The sequence below is a fragment of the Lagopus leucura genome, unplaced genomic scaffold (assembly GCF_019238085.1).
Source record: "Lagopus leucura isolate 7727_CA_CO unplaced genomic scaffold, USGS_WTPT01 Super-Scaffold_73, whole genome shotgun sequence".
NCBI classification, from domain to species: domain Eukaryota; kingdom Metazoa; phylum Chordata; class Aves; order Galliformes; family Phasianidae; genus Lagopus; species Lagopus leucura.
The window spans coordinates 65,963,812-65,975,986 of record NW_024962252.1 but is presented as its reverse complement, the minus strand read 5'-3'; positions in this window follow the sequence as shown (position 1 = coordinate 65,975,986).

Genomic DNA, 12,175 nt, shown 5'->3' with positions numbered 1-12,175 from the left:
TTTCAGCAGTATAATTGTCCTTGGAACAGTCATCAAGACACTTTTTTTGTTGTTGGTGGTGAGAGGCCTACAGAACTTCAGCATGGCCATTCTGGGATACTAAAAAAAAAAAAAAAAAAGGGGGGGAGAGTAGTGGGGCAGAAAATGGTAACCAGATTGGCTGGCAGCAGATGATGGAGCCTGGAATTTCAATGTGCTGTAGCTCTGCAGAGGGTAGAGAACTGTTGAACTATTGGTCAAACCTACTGCTCAGGAGTGAGTTTCTGCAGGATGAGGCTTCTTTGTTTACTAACAAATCTGTACATAAGGCATCTGTAAGGAGCTGAGAAACATACAACTCCAGGACTGAAACCAGGGAGCAAACTGCAGTTCACAGCTGCTGTGCGTTCAGCATCTAACAAAGATTTGGCCGACAGCACCCTCCTCGCTTCACATGCATGCATCCTCTGAATGCAGTATCGCACGCTAATAGGTACGTGCTTGTGCTGTTACCCTCCTGCTGCCGGCTGACTTGCAGGGCCCGCTGCCATTCACTCTTCCATGACGTTCATGCAGGAAACCTCTCCCTCCAGCAGCGCCCCAAAATGTCGACGCCAGCTCAGCGGGCCGCCAGCGCTGCGGCACCACAGCGCCCCCTAGCGACGGAGGACCGGCCTGTGTCTGACGAGGACGCACCTGGGGAGCGCGGGGAGCGTGACGCGGCCCCGAGGGCAGTTGGTGCCATTAGGGTTATCCACGTGTACGGGCAACGTCTGGGGTTGTGTAGGAGCCCTGGGCCCAGAGAAACAGTGGGCTTGCTTCTGCTCATCGCCTCAGAAAGAGTGACTAGAGTGAGACAGGTCACAGCTTCTTTTTTCTCCCTCTGTCACAGTGTGTCCTAACAACATCTGTTTGGTTTTGTTTGTTTGTTTTTTGTACTGACTTTGGAGATGCCTGCTTTCTCCATAAAGCTCTCCTGGAAGAGATGCAGAAGCAGTTGCAGGCTTTTGCCTCGAGCCGTGTGCAGACAGGTGGATTCCTGTCCCAGCTAGCAGCCCTTCCAAGCTGGTTCTGTTGCAAAGCAGTCACCAGGATTGCCCCCCATTCTTTGCTCTGTGCACCTCTACAGCAATTAATTTGTTCACTGGTTTTGACTCGGTGGCAGAAATTGAACTCTGCCCTGAAATCATCAAAATATATGACAAATAAAGTTGATGGGAGCAGGTTTAACAAAGTGTTGCTTTTGTTGGGGGAAGAGTGCCAAGAATATATCGTGTTTCCAAATAGAGCTAATGCTGCTCCTAACACAGTAAAAGAGCAGAGGATTGCTCCTTGCTGGATGACTGTGCACGCTATTTATGTTTGTTTATACCATGACAGAACTTTGAATGCATTAGACTTGAGATGGCCCAGCTGGAAAACTTGGCTAGTGGGTGGATCAGAGCAGGGAACTGTAGAAGCGTGGAGAAAAAAAAAATACCCAACAGAAATGGAATACTGAAAGAAAGAGAAAAGGGGAGTTTGAAGAAGAAGAGCCTCAGATGTTATTGTAGGAACTACATTAAAGAAAATTTCTGCTTGAAGAAAGGAAGTCCCGTGAAGATCTCTAAGCTTTGGGGAGCTGTCTGTATAATTCTCATTAGTTGTTTGAAGATTCCAACATACCAAAACCTTTGCATTTTTTTGCTTCTTTTCATAAACCTGTATTCATACGTTTGTTATATTAATTAGGCATCTTTACAAAGTAATAATAATTTTACTAAGTTAACTTCTTAAAACTTAGGGGATGGTGGAATTCAGGTTGTCAATGGAAGCTTGCACCCTTCGCAAGTGCTTGTCAGTGTTACCTTCAGCACCTCTTTGCCCACAGGATCCTTGCTTCATTCAGCAATGAGAGCGGGGAGTACCACAAGTGTTCTGGGAGGAACCAGGCTGTTGGGAAGTGATATGATTGTTAGTAGGGTACAAGATATAAGAGAAGCATAGGTTGGAAAAATAGGGGTTTGAATAAGAGCACCTGAGGTCTTTGTGACTACAGGATATTTGGGATTCTTAGCCTGAGCATCATCTGGGGGATTTCAGCATGCAGAGGATGAGGAGAGCTGAGGAGCTTTGCTGAGAAGAGAGGGTAGAAGCAGTCCAGTACTACATGCTGTGAAAGCAGCAGGGCCAGAATGCTTTAACAGCTGGGAAGGAGGGCAAAGAGTAGGTATTTACCCTGGGCATGCATCTGTCACCTCCAGCTGTGCTGGCTTTAGTTTATTTTGGAGCAAAATCCGGTAATGTAATGGCAGATTTCCAATCCTCTTATGGAACAGACAGTGTGTCCTAAAAAGACCTCAATCATTTTTGCTGTTAAAACATTTTAAGAGATGTGCTTCTGTATGTAGCTGTGTTTCCTCTGAACTCTGCCATGCGGAGGATGTTTCACTGGAACTGCTGCCTTTTATTTTTCACATCTTGATGGCTCAGATTTAAAAAAATAAAGTAAATCTTAAGTAAATATAATATTCATTTGATTAATGAATGTAAAAACATACACAGTTTCAAAATACCTTAATGCATGAAACCAAGCAGCTGAATTTAAGTCTGATTAATGTGTATGGAATATTCTGAGATGTGTGTCGTCTCATAGTCAGACTGAGAGAAATTCATTAAAGATATCCTCACTGGGGGGGATAACTGACCAAGTTCAATTTTAAGTTACTTAGCTACATTTTTAGCTACTACTTTTTTTTTTTTTCTCCAAACCTGGGCACATATGGCAGCTTGGGCTGTTCTCTACCAATACACGATTCTCCTGAAAAATCACAGAGCTTCGAAGCTTTCTGGAGCTTTTTCATGCTTTTTCCCCCCATATCGTCACCTGTCTTTTTTTATTGTGTATGTCCATGTGACTAAAGATTTTCTATAGCTGTGCAAAATGAGTTTTTAATAATTTTCAGTAATTTAGGCTGATATTCAAAGAAGAAACAAGATGGTGTGTGCTGGATGTGGCTAAGCACAGCGAGTTGCTGTTTACTTTTGGGTCAAATGAAAGAACACTAAAGCTAACTCTTAAGCCTGTCTTCCTTATGCACAGTAAGGAGAGCAGTTGCTTAGGTTGTCTTATTTTTAGTGGAATTTTATGTATATCAAATGGCCTGAAATCCCAAGGAAGGAAAAATGATGATGATGAGGAAAAGTTAAATAGGTTATTGCAAGCTTCAAAATAAAGTTGTTACTCTAAGTGCTATTTAGCATTCGACTTTTTGGGGAATGTACCCTCTTTACGTATGGAGCAGAGTTGATACTACTTAATAACTTTCTAGCTCTGTGCTTGACCGATCACATCGCTGCTCTTGCTTTTGACAAAAGCCACGTCTGTAGCGACTGGAGGCAGCTGCAGACCACGCACAGAGGGACTGCTCGATCGGTATGCTGAGTAAAAAGCTCTCTTTCTGTAAAAGTAATAGAACAGGTCTAGCAGCGGCTCCCACCGGCTCGTTTGCTGCATTTACGGCAGAGACCAGCGGAGGGTGCTGCTGCTGCTTCCTTGTCCCCGTTGCGGCAGCAAAAAGTTGGTAGGAATCGGTCGTTTGTCTGACTTTGTGTGTAAGGCTTGGAAACATCAGCCCCTGGACTCGATCTGTTAATTGTCTGTATTTGTCTGGGCTGTTTCTGTGCTCAAGTATATCTGCAGAGCTGCTGAATGGAGGTTTACCTCTTATAGCATAAACTTGGCTGCATGGATGCATCCTTTGTGGTGAGATTTGCTTCCTTTGTGCTGGTTGTAGCTGCTTGGCTGTTCTCAAGCAATCCTATGCCAACTCAGAAAAGTCACTTTTTAGAGGTTTCAAGATATGCAGTATTAAGTTTCCCCTACTGTAGCTCATGCATATTGAAGAGCATTTGCTTGGAGCCCTAATGGTTGACTTCACAGTTGTGGGTCCTCTGATGGGAAAATCATCTGGAGGCCTCAGTGTCTGCTTCATTATATCTTTGATTGGAGAGAAATGCAGTTTGAGTTCCTGCAGTGCTGAGTGCTGTTTAACATTCACTGAGTGGATTCTGAAGACAGAAAAAAAGTTACATGAAACTACATGAAGCAGAAGTCAGTCTCAGCAAGAAGTAACTCTTAAGCACGCAGCTTAAGCCTCCTATGTGCTGCTCTGTCTTTTTGTTTGGCTCTAACTTGACCCAGTTTTTGCTCTTTGAATGGCACCAGTGCCTTTCTTGTATCTAAGGAATCAGGGACACCTGCCCTTTTCTTTCCTCAAACCCTTGTCCTTGTACCTGGCTGGCAGCATTTCTTCCTTCATGGCCAAAGGTGCTCATTTTGATAATTCACTCTCCTTGCTGAAGATAAGTGAGATATTCAGAGAAGAGATATGGTAGTGTTGGGTGGGTTGTTTTTTTTTGGGGGGGGGGGGGAGGAAGGAGGGAGATGTTTCATGCAGGGTTCAAAGACCAGCAGAGTCAGCAAACACTGGGAGTTTTTGAGTAGCTCTGGGAATTTGTGCAGACTTGAGTGGCCCACATTTTTCTTCTGCTTGCTGTTGTTGTGTGATCAGCCCTCTTAGAGTGAATAGAGTAATTTGCATGCACAAATTCTGGCAATAAAGGGTTTGGTTTTGGATCCTCTGACTTAAATGGTGAAGGTCCTCTTTCCCACCATCCTAGTCTATCCTCATTTGACTCTTCTTCAAAATCCTCTTTTCCTACCCTGATTCATTCCTTCTCCATTGAAAAAAGGTGTCCTTAATGTCAGGAGTGACAGACCTCCTCTTCCCAGCTCCACCACACTAGCAACTGCTTATTGCATCTGGCTCTGGTGCTGGGACAGTAACCCAGTAAGTGCTCAGCCAATGCATGTGAGATCTGGGGCTGCTGCTACCGGAGGGGAAAAGCACCTTTAGCAAAGATGAACTCTTTGGAAATGGCAGAGGTCTTGGTGATTTGATGGGGATTTCTGCTGAAGTCAGAAACTGAGAGAATGCTACACTGTAGGAAATGTTCAAAACCCTTAGAAAATAGAAAGAAAAAAAAAGTTAGTGGCAGTGAAATAATAAGAGTAGTGTACTTTTACATTCTTCTGTGAGTGTAACGCATAAGAGAGATAAATACAAGGACTGAGGTTGCAAACGTTCAGGCAGGAGTATTCCCAGGCTTTTGAGAACACTCATAAAATGTGCAGGGTATGCTGGTGGGTATGTGAAAGTGAGTGTCAGCAAAGAACATGAAGTTGGGCTTGCTTATAGTTGGCCACGTGAAATGTTCTTGATGTCAAGGTGCTATTTGGGAGAGAATCGTTCCAAGCAGAAGCTTCTCTCTAATGCTTCTGTATTTGTGCTCTGTTGTCTTTGGACAGCTGGATGTTTGAGAAATACTGTGCTGTTGGAGGGGAGATGCGCTGCTGCTGTTGTGTGAAGTCAGCCTGTTTGTTTTACTTCACTCTGAAACATATTTCCTGTGTTCAAAGTTATGGCACAATTCGTAATGATCAGAAACAGCTTGTAGATATTTAAGACCAGCTTTTTAATTCTGCCTCACAAAACGGGAGCTGCTGCAAATGTTCTGTCTTTCTATGCTTACTGAATTGTAATTTGTGATATGCCCCTCTCGTCAGGCTGTCAGCTAGCAACACAGTTACATATTCACCTTAAAAAAAAAAAAAAAAAAAAAAAAAAAGCTGTCTCTATATTCTACTTGTGATTTATTTGCTCATGCAGTCTGTTATGCAGTAGCTCCCTAAATACGTTAAACTGGTGAGCTCTCCTGAGGTTGCTGGGTTTGGGATCCCTGCAGAGAGAGTTATTGGTTGAAAGCAGCATTTGCTTTGGGAAGAAACATGATCTGCTCTGCCTCTGAAAGCTGCTTCTGGTGTCAGGAAACCTCTGCTGAGTTTCCTGTCTGTCTTCTGGCTTGCCAGGTGGACCAGCTGTGTTCCTTTGGCGCTTTCATTTTGCTATTTGTGGAATAATACTGTTCCTTAGGTCAAAGGGAGAGGTTCTTAGACTTGACACAGTAATCATGATAAGTGCTTTCACTATAAAACTGTGATTGCTGTATGAAAATCTGCTTTGAATTGAGCTCTGCTGCAGGGAATAAGCTGCAGCAAACACTGACGTTTTTGGATGAGGAAAAGTCCAGTGCCACAAACTTCAATGACTGAATTGTACTTACTAACATGGAAGAAGCAGAGGGCAGTAGATTTCCCTCAGGAAGAGCACAATGTATTTGTTTGTTCAAAGGCTGTGGCTCTTTCTTTAGGACTTAGATTCTCTGCTCAGAGGATAAAAACATAAGTACCAGTATCCACAAAAACCAGTCTTTTTATAAATTAAAACGTATCTCATAGAACATACTTTTTTCCCACCACATTGTTGGTTTTATTAATAATGTTTCCAAGTATTTTCAGACTGTTAAAGCTGTGTATGCATGCTGAATATGGGTCTCTACACGGCCGTTTCATATAGCACTTAATAGCTTTAAAGATGCGTGGGACTGCTGGATCAGATCGTTGTTTAAAGGGATGAGGGCATTAAATGTATCTTATGCACTTATAAAAAATAATGTATTTAATGAGAAAGCAGAGAATTAAGGACCAGATTTAGATTGTCTTATTTAAAATAACACTTTCCTAAATCGTTCCCTTTATTTTAGTGCCCTTACTCGTAAGTAAGAATAACCCATACTGGCAGGACTGGGGTTTGAAAGATTTGTGGTGCTGGAAAACATTCAAACGTTTTTCAGGCAGGAAGTTTAAGGGAATCATAAAAGATTTTGCAATTAAAGGAAGAGGCACATGAGTTTCTCTGAGAAAAAACTCGAGGAATGAGAACTGGTCAGTGAGCCATGAAGTGGGTCAGCCCTGGGTTCCCCAAAGGTTTATAAAAGCCTGCTCTGGAAAAAGACTGGGAAGGAAGCTGGGAGAGACATAGTGGTATGCAGCAGAAGGCTGCTGGGGGGGAAAGGTAGAAGAGGAGGATGTCATGATTGATTCAGAGAGCTCATGGGGCATTAAGAACCAGGGAAGACATGGCAGTTTTGTGCTGTAACTAGACGACTGGTGTATAATGCTTTGCTTTATTTTTGACACCATGTTCTGAGGAAAAAAAATATATATATATTTTTTGTTGTGTGTCTTAGAGCTACTGTAACCCAGCAGAGGTCCCAGGCTAAGGGCTGCCTAGTGTGGACACAGCCAGCAAAGCCTAGGGGTTAGCCTAAGCTTTGTTGTGTCCACACTGTTTGGACACAACCAACCCTTGCCTGAGGAATCACACCTCATCTTTCTTCTAATTGGGAGTATGGGCTGCAAGCACGCACTGCTCTCAGCAGCCTTTTGCTGAAAGAGCTCTTACTCTTGCTCCTGTCCTGTCACTTCTTCAATGAATAAGTTATCAACCTTGCAATTTGCAAATGCTGCCTCTTTTCTCACAGGCAGCGTGCTTGTTTCTGTGCAGAGTTGCTTAATGCAGATCCTCATGTTGTTTTTTTTTTATTGTTCTGTGACAAAGCTAGAGTGCTACATGTTAGGCTAAAGCTCTCAACTATGTTTGGGAAGAAGGGAGTGGGCCACTGTTTACATTAGTCTGCAGTTTCCAAGCGAAGTGAACAGCAGTGTATGTCCTTAGGTCAGGAAGAATAAATAGCTGTAATTCATGGAACTACTCCTATTTTCAGTGGTCTGGACTGTTTCAGGCTTTACACAGTTTATAAAAAGAAAAAAAAAAAAAAAAAAAGAGAAGTATTTTTTCAGCATTATAGGTGAAATGCATGATATGTTGCAGCCGACTATAGGTATTATATTCAACTGATTTAAAATGTTGTATCTTTATGCACACAAATTAGAATTTTAGATTAAAAATATACAGTAAATTCTTGATACTACTTATGAAGAAGTTGCTTGTAAGTTCAGTATCTAGTGTACAGTCTAGCCAAGCGTGGATGAATGCTTCTCCATCTGTGTTGGGCTTTCTCACTTCCTCACCTATCTTTACATGTGAAGATGAACTACAATCCGGTGCTGAGACTTAGCACATTTAGCACCTCATTCTTATTAAGGGCAAAGTATTTCTTCCTCAACCATTCTTGCTCTGTTGTCTGTTTGTTGTTCTTTTTTTTTTAATGATTCAAACTGTTGGCTTTTGCTGTACCAAGGCACCATTTATTCTCAGTGAAAATTGGTTTCAGTTTTATTCACAACTGCTCAAGGTAATGTGTCCTCCCTGCTGAGGTTTTGCTGCCGTAGGCAATGGATTCCACTGCTAAATAAGTTTCAGAAAGAAGCCCTCTTCCTTCTGAAAGGGATCGCCAGGTCATGGTAGAGAAGAATGAATTATATTTCGTTTTTAACTTGTCGTGATTATTTAGACTCACTTGAGAAATCATGTACTCTTATAATAGCTTGGCTGCTAGGAGAAACTGTGCCTGAGTGTCTGACTTTACTAGCACTTCTGAATGTTCATAGAGAAGCTAAGGCTGACCTTCTGTACTAACCATTTGTCAATGAATTTCCAGCCTTTGCCAGCAACAGAGCAGTACTTGGCCTCTCTTTCCTTCTTGCTTGCCATCTAGAAGCTCTGCTGCAGGGAACTCATGCCACTCCTTTTTTTGTGTTCTACATTCAACTGAAATTCATGTTCACTGCAGTGAAAGTAAATGCTCAAGTAAAATACAAGAATATAAAATTTAGCAATGCTAGATTTGTTTGGATGCAAGTTTAATCTGAAGTGATGGCTTAACAAGAAACGCATTAAGTACTATGCCATCACTAGACTACAAGGAGGTGAATTTTCCTTGTGTTCACTGTTTCTGCTCTGAAGCATGCATGGCAAGATCTGTACAAGACCAGGTTATTATTCCTTTAGTTTCAGAGTAGTCAGGAGATAAAGGATACCTTTTCCGTATCTGCCTTCCTGTCCATTCAAATTGCTTTTTCACATCCCATTCCCATTGTTTGAAAACAATGTTCATATTGTAATCATTTAGTTGCATGTGTAAGAAACTGGTCATACATTTTGTCTTCCTAACTCCTGTGCGTTTTAACAAACTTGAGGTCATTTCTTAGTGTCTGTTTGGAGTCTTTTTGCACAAAGCTCACCTTCTAGATAATGACAGAATAGTAAGACTTGGAATAGTTAGCGCTGCGCTCACAATTTAAATAGAAGGCTAACTAACTATAGAAGGCTAACTAGGTACCTTTCTTCCCTATTCTAACTCTGTTACTACAAAAATTGCTGTGTTTTTCCTGGATTAGAAGCTCCATTCTTCTGTCAACGGGCTTTAGGATACCAGAAGGATATTTTGATAAAATATCAAAAAGGAAGCAATAAAAACGGTCATGTTTTCCATGTGGCTACATGACAGATAGGAGAACAGAGGCTATTTTTATCTACCCAATTTCTTTATATTAATATTTTCTCTATTTTATTTTCCATCTCCTTTTTTCAACATTATAGGCTGAGATGAAGAAAAGTGTTCACACACTTGTGTGAGTGTAACCTCATGGGTAACCCTGGAAATGTGTTCCCTCCAAGCAGATGGCTTAGGAAGGGGCTTGAGAACCAGTATTTCTCCCAAGCTTCTTCCCCCACTGTGCACAGCTACTCATCTGTGACTGCTATGCATTGCTACATCCCAGCAGTCTCTCTACTGATCAGGTCACTGGCCAACTGTCACACATCCCCACTGCTGCCCTGCTGCTCTCCAGAACAGGATGTGCATTCCCAAGGAAGATTTGTTGCCCTGCAAGATCTCCCAGTGAGAGAAAATGAAGGCACTTGATGATCTTTTGTACCCTGCACTGATGTAGAGAGTTGCATTTAATATTGCTCATCGTGTGCGTCTCTTCTCGAGCTTCTAACAGAGCTTCAGAATTAGTCTCTTTCTGTTTTGCTGGAAAACATATATATGTTATATATATATATATATGTATATATATAAACATATAAACATATAATTTATAATATATATTATAAATTATATTATATATAAATTTATATTTTATATATATAAACATATAAACATATATATATAACATATATACATACACACACACATATATATATGTATATATATAAAACACATATATATGCACACACACACATATATATATATGTATATATATTTAGAAATTGCTCCTAAATCTTATCATCCCCACAATGATATAGGCTCATTTAGACTTGCAGAGGGAATCTCATGATCTCCCACTCCAGTGAACAGCAACTATGAAGTGCCAAGACAGTCATTTAAATTCATGATGCTCACTTTGCCATCTTCCTGCAAGCCTTGCCTTTGTTTGTGACCTGATTCTTATGACCTTTCCTCTTAAAAATGTTCCTTTTCAGCAGACCTCAGTCCTATTCTTTCCTGAAATGATCACAAACGGTCAATTCCTTCCAGTTTAGTTCTTAATGGTTACTCTGTCTTTTGATGATCCCTGCACTAGAATCCTTCCTCATCTTTGAACAGCTGATGATCACCGTGAGGACCCTGGTCACTGCATTCCTTCTTCCAGTCAAGCTAGCACAGAGGATTCTCTGGCCCCCCTTTTCTGTTCACAGATCCTGGGAGGAGGTTGGGGTGGTGTTTTCTGCAATCTTCTTTTCCACATCTCCTTACATGTAGGCAGTGGAACCTTTCAAATATGTGTGTGCATAGCTGCGAGCTATTGTAGTGCCACATCAACATAGAAACTCGATTAAAAATCTGTTGGGCTGCCTCATTCCAGGATCAAATATAGAATTATTCATGACAGTATATTTTTATTTTTAGTTTTTGCAATGAATTAGTCTGGCTATGGTCTATTCAAAGCTTCCTGTCATTCTGCTTCCACTATGCTTGATCTCTAATTCTCCTGAAAATAGATCCCATGGTAAGGAAATGTCTTCTGCTATTTGGTTTCATGCTTTATTTTAGTTATTTTGATCCCTGCTTATCTGTACTCCCCATAACTCACTGATGCAGTTCCTCCCCGTGTTTTGCAGCACCCTTCGAATACTTGAATGAAAGATACTTCATATCTTTGGGAGAGAGAGATCAAATTTTTTCCCCATTATTGTCCAGCCAAGTGCACAACTCTGTTCTTTAATGATATCCCTCCCTCAGATCCTCTAATCTTTTAAAGTATTCCACTTCAAACTGTGTCCAGTAGTGCACCTTCTGTGAGATCTCTGATCTCCCAGGCAATCTCTGGAAAGCTGGTGTTGTCATATCCTTTTAGAAAAGGTCACTTCTGTCTGAGTAACTCAATAAAAGCTGCTCATGTACTGTGCAGGATCTCACTGGCTGCTCTGAGAGCCACACTGCTTTGTAAACAGCTGCTAGGTCTAATTCGTGAGCCACTGAAAATGCAATATTATTGGCATTTAAGAGCTGTGTTTTGGAAGATTTTGCATGATGGATATTCTGGTGATGCTAAAAAGGACAACTTAAACAAAATAGTTTTTAGTCTTGAGAGCTGACAGTTCTCATTACTCATCACTGTGGGAGATGCATACGCAGTAAACTTACTCAACAGAAATGCTGCATTCCTCCACTTAACCTAAAAATAGACCAAACAATCTCAATATACTGACTCACAAACAAGGGATTTGCTTTATCATAGCTCTCACTCTGTTTTAAATGCCCAGACAGTTAACTCCACAGCCTTCAAATCCATTTCAGATTTGCTACAAATCTGTTTTTCTAGTGGTTTTTACCCTCCAAATTCTGGACATTACATTAAGGAACCATATGCATCTGGCAGGAAGACTTCACCCTCAGATTTTCCTTTCTATGCTTTGATGTTCCTCTGGCTCAAGTTAAGTTTTGTATTGAGGAAGAGTGGGGTTGAGGCTCAATGGAAATTATGTTTATATGTTTTGAGAATATATATAGAAGGTACTGGAAGTGTTATAGGGTTTAATTTAGACTTTCTCTTAGCTATGAAGCTGCACTGCACAAGCATGGCTTGCCCTTAACTCCTGGCCCTTAGCCAGGTACCCCCAAATCCACCAGTTACAAATGGACAAGCTGTGAATGCACGGAGGGAGGCTGTAGGTGAAAGTACAGTGTGAACTGGCTGGTGAGGAGAGAATGGAGGCTTCTCATCATCCCAAAGCATTGGGCAATGTCTCTCAGCAGCTCCTTCATGAAATACAGCCACACACTGTTCCTAATGATGATGAAGAAACATTCTGTGGGAATGTCACAGCATACACTTTTGACA